At 70.6% G+C, this 5,000-nt stretch overlaps 1 non-coding gene across 1 annotated transcript; it reads right to left on the reverse strand.

Annotated features, from left to right (window-relative positions):
* Window positions 1-2,586: 2,586 nt before the first annotated feature.
* LOC135978327 (5S ribosomal RNA) lies at window positions 2,587-2,705 on the reverse strand. Its single transcript, XR_010595749.1, has one exon. It is a non-coding gene; the product is annotated as a 5S ribosomal RNA (ribosomal RNA).
* Between the last annotated feature and the right edge of the window lie 2,295 nt (window positions 2,706-5,000).

Raw genomic sequence — 5,000 nt, forward strand, 5'->3', positions numbered from 1 at the left:
CCCGACAGTGTGGGTGTGGGTGTGGGCGGGGGGGAGGCTTAGCAGTCGTCCCCAGGGCGGTCCGGGGGTGGGGGGAGGCCTCAGAGTCGTCCCTCCGAGAGCCGTGTCGGCGGCGGTGGCGGGTGTCAGGCTTTACGTCCAGCCTCCGGAGGGTGAGCGTCCTCGGACGCGATGCAGCCGCCGCAGAGAGGCAGCCTCCGAGGCAGGGAGCGGAGCACCGAGGCTGGGGAGTGGGGAGCAGGAGCCGGGGGGGAGGTGGGGGGCGTTCAGGACAACAGGTCAACCCCCTGGAAGCGGCTGTCAAATGTTCAACGTCCCCACTCGGCCACCAGGTCAAGCCCCGGGAAGCGGCTGTAAAATTCTCAAAGTCCCCACCGGGACAATAGGTCAAGCCCTGGGAGGCGGCTGTCAAATGTTCAAAGTCCCCACCGGGACAACAGGTCAACCCCCGGGAAGCGGCTGTCAAATTTTCAAAGTCCCCGTTCGGCCACCAGGTCAACCCGCTGAATCTACTGGGTTGACCTGGCGGCCGTTTTGCTTTCCGGCCACCAGGTCAACCCATTGGTTTCGACGGGTTGACCTGGCGGCTGGTTTGCTTTCCGGCCACCAGGTCAACCCATTGGATTCGACGGGTTGACCTGGTGGCCGGTTTGCTTTCCGGCCCGGGTGTCACCCCACTCCGAGGGCAGCACGGCAGTGGTCTTGAGGACCACAGAGGGGGGCTTAATAGTCGAGACGGAGCAGGTCCGGGGGAGGCTTAATAGTCGCCCCCCGGCCAGTCCGGGGGAGGCTTAATAGTCGTCCCCCGAGGACTCCGGGGGCCAGGCTTAATAGTCGTCCCCCCCCGGGCGCTCCAGGGGGGAAAGCTTAATAGTCCTCCCCCGAGGACTCCGGGGGCAGGCTTAACAGTCGTCCGCCCCGGGCGCTCCAGGGGGAAAGCTTAATAGTCCTCCCCCGACAGTGTGTGTGTGTGTGTGTGGGAGGGAGGCTTAGCAGTCTTGCCCCGGGCGGTCCGGTGGGGGAGGCTTAGCAGTCGTCCCCAGGGCGGTCCGGGGGTGGGGGGGGGGGGGAGGCCTCACAGTCGTCCCTCGGAGAGCCGGGTCAGCGGCAGTGGTGGGTTTACGTCCAGCCTCCGGAGGGTGCGCGTCCTCGGAGGCGATGCAGGCGCCGCAGAGAGGCAGCCTCCGAGGCAGGGAGCGGAGCACCGAGGCTGGGGAGAGGGGAGCAGGAGCCGGGGGCTGGGGCTGGGGGTGGGGGGCGTTCAGGACAACCGGTCAAGCCCCGGGAAGCAGCTGTCAAATGTTCCAAGTCCCCACTCGGCCACCAGGTCCACCCCAGTCTAGCAATGGGGTTGACCTGGCTGACGGCCGGTTAGTATCAAGGTAAACTCACCGTCGTCCACAGGAGGGCAGCTCTCAGGCCGGCCGGCTGCGGCTGACTCTGGGGCGGCGCCCGGTCCCGGCAGCGAGGGGCGGGGGGCGCGGAGCGAGACGGGGCTAACCGGGGGGGGGCGCCTCCTGCGACTTTGGGGGCCGCGGGTCGTCAGTGGCGTGCAGGCCGGGCCTCTCCCGGGGGATTCGGGGGGGCGGTCCTGCGGGCCGGGCGCAGGGGGCTCGAGCGAGCCCGGGCCGGTCCGCCCCGGGGCCGGGGTCTCCGCCTGCGGCTCAGGGGGGCGCGGGTCGTCGGGGGAGGAAGCCCGGGGGAGCCGCACACCGGCCCGCCAGGCCAGGCCTGGCCTGGATGGCCGCGGGGGGATTCGGGGCGGTCCCGCGGGCCGGGGGCCGGGCGCAGGGGAGGCGGGGGGGCCGAGCGAGTCCGTCCCGGGCCCGGGGCCTCCCCCTGCGGCTTTGGGGTCCGTGGGTCCCCGCTGGAGGAAGCCACTGGGAGCTGGACACCCGCCGTCCGTCCCGCCAGGCCAGGCCTGGCCTGGGTGGCCGCGGGGGGATTCGGGGCGGTCCCGCGGGCCGGGGGCCGGGCGCAGGGGAGGCGGGGGGGCCGAGCGAGTCGGGCCCGGGCCCGGGGCCTCCCCCTGCGGCTTTGGGGTCCGTGGGTCCCCGCTGGAGGAAGCCGCTGGGCGCTGGACACCCGCCGTCCGTCCCGCCTGGCCAGGCCTGGCCTGGGTGGCCGCGGGGGGATTCGGGGCGGTCCCGCGGGCCGGCGGCCGGGCGCAGGGGGTCCGAGCGAGTCCGTCCCGGGCCCGGGGCCTCCCCCTGCGGCTTTGGGGTCCGTGGGTCCCCGCTGGAGGAAGCCGCTGGGCGCTGGACACCCGCCGTCCGTCCCGCCTGGCCAGGCCTGGCCTGGGTGGCCGCGGGGGGGGATTCGGGGCGGACCTGCGGGCCGGCGGCCGGGAGGGTCCGGGCCAGTCCGCCCCATGCCCGGGGTCTCCCCCAGCGGCTTCGGTGGCCCCGGGGGGGGTCCTCCGCGGAGGAAGCCGGGTGGGTGGGGAGCCGGACCCCAGGCGCCCAGACCCGTGACCTGCGGCCGCGACCTCCGACTCGGCAGGAGCGACGAGGGGCTTTCCGGCCCGTCCCCCCCTCTCCTTCCCCCCCAGAAAAGGAGAGAGAGCTGACTCGGACCGGGAAAAGCTGCCTACGGCACCTGGGATTCCCAGGCGGTCACCCATCCAAGTACTAGCCAGGCCCGGGACGGTTTACCTTCCGAGATCGGACGGGATCGGGGGCGTTCGGTCCGGTATGGCCGTAGGCACCCGGCCCCGCGCCTCCTCGCCCGCTTTCCCCTGCCGACGCCCGGGCCTGCCGCACGGTGAGCCCCGGTCGGACTGCCCCCCCCCCCTGCGGCAGGGCCCCCGTCTCTCGCGGGCCCGGTCCTTTTTTCCTTTTCGAGCTCCGGGGCCCGGGCTGGCCGCCAGAGCCCCTCCGCCCGCCCTCCCCGGCGTCGGGGAAAATACTGTCCCGGACTTCCAGTGCGCCCGATCCTGTCAGCCGGGGGGTGGGGAGGGGCAGTCCCTCGCTGCGGCCGGGGAGGGTGAGCCCAGGGCGGCTTGCCTGCCGTGCGAGGCCCCTCTCGGCCACCAGGTCAACCCCGAGTCGAAAGGGCTGAAAAATTTTCAGAGTCCCCTCCCGGGCACCAGGTCAACCCGTGGAATCGGACGGGTTCACCTGCTGGCCGGTTCGCTTCCCGGGCACCAGGTCAACCCGTGGAATCGAAAGGGTTCACCTGCTGGCCGGTTTGCTTTCCGGCCACCAGGTCAACCCCTAGGGGTTTTAACGGGGGCACGCCCGGTGGCCTCTTTCCCGTCCGGTCACCAGGTCAACCCGGATCTCCCTCCTTCCCTGGGCGTCCCCTCCTCGGAGGCGTCAGGTTCCATTCCCCCCCCCCCCCCAGACTTCCAGGGGCCCGATCCAGTCGGCCGGGAGGCAGTCCCTCGCTGCGGCCGGGGAGGGTGAGCCCAGGGCGGCCTGGTCCATGTCTCTAGTGGGCCCGATCCTTTTTTTTTTTTTCGAGCTCCGGGGCCAGGCCCGCCCGGGCAGCCCTCCTCGGAGGCGTGGGGCGATTTCCCCCCGCCCCCAGACTTCCAGGGGCCCGATCCTGTCGGCCGGGAGGCAGTCCCTCGCTGCGGCCGGGGAGGGTCAGCCCAGGGCGGCTTGCCTGCCGTGCGAGTCCCCTCTCGGCCACCAGGTCAACCCCGAGTCGAAAGGGCTGAAAAATTTTCAGAGTCCCCTCCCGGGCACCAGGTCAACCCGTGGAATCGAACGGGTTCACCTGCTGGCCGGTTCGCTTTCCGGCCACCAGGTCAACCCGTGGAATCGAAAGGGTTCACCTGCTGGCCGGTTCGCTTTCCGGCCACCAGGTCAACCCCTAGGTTTTAAGGGGGGGGGACGCCAGGTGGCCTCTTTCCCGTCCGGTCACCAGGTCAACCCGGATCTCCCTCCTTCCCTGGGCGCCCCCTCCTCGGAGGCGTCAGGTTCCATTCTTTTTTCCAGACTTCCAGGGGCCCGATCCAGTCGGCCGGGTGGCAGTCCCTCGCTGCGGCCGGGGAGGGTGAGCCCAGGGCGGCTTGCCTGCCGTGCGAGTCCCCTCTCGGCCACCAGGTCAACCCCGAGTCGAAAGGGCTGAAAAATTTTCAGAGTCCCCTCCCGGGCACCAGGTCAACCCGTGGAATCGAACGGGTTCACCTGCTGGCCGGTTCGCTTCCCGGGCACCAGGTCAACCCGTGGAATCGAAAGGGTTCACCTGCTGGCCGGTTCGCTTTCCGGCCACCAGGTCAACCCCTAGGTTTTAAGGGGGGGGACGCCCGGTGGCCTCTTTCCCGTCCGGTCACCAGGTCAACCCGGATCTCCCTCCTTCCCTGGGCGCCCCCTCCTCGGAGGCGTCAGGTTCCAGTCTTTTTTCCAGACTTCCAGGGGCCCGATCCAGTCGGCCGGGAGGCAGTCCCTCGCTGCGGCCGGGGAGGGTGAGCCCAGGGCGGCCTGGTCCATGTCTCTAGTGGGCCCGATCCTTTTTTTTTTTTCGAGCTCCGGGGCCAGGCCCGCCCGGGCAGCCCTCCTCGGAGGCGTGGGGCGATTTCCCCCCCCCCCCCCAGACTTCCAGGGGCCCGATCCTGTCGGCCGGGAGGCAGTCCCTCGCTGCGGCCGGGGAGGGTCAGCCCAGGGCGGCCTGCTTGGCGGCCGGGTCCATGTCTCTAGTGGGCCCGATCCTTTTTTTCCCTTTTCCGGCTCCGGGGCCCGGGGTGCTCGGGTAGCCCTCCGCGGTGGCGTCGGCCAATTTTTTTTAAAATCAGACTTCCGTGGGCCCGATCCTGACGGCCGGGAGGCAGTCCCTCGCCGCGTCCGGGGACGGCGAGACGCTCGGCCACCGGGTCAACCCGGAGGAAGCGGGCTGGGGGGAAAAAAAAAAAAAAAAGTTTTCCAAGTCCGAAAAATTTTCAAAGTCCCCTCTCGGCCACCAGGTCAACCCCTTTGGAGCGAATGGGTTGACCTGACGGCCGGTCGTCTCGCGGATGTCCGGAAGGGGTCGCCCCACGCCGTCTCGGCCGACCG

Source organism: Chrysemys picta, unplaced genomic scaffold (assembly GCF_011386835.1).
Source record: "Chrysemys picta bellii isolate R12L10 unplaced genomic scaffold, ASM1138683v2 scaf211, whole genome shotgun sequence".
NCBI lineage: Eukaryota > Metazoa > Chordata > Testudines > Emydidae > Chrysemys > Chrysemys picta.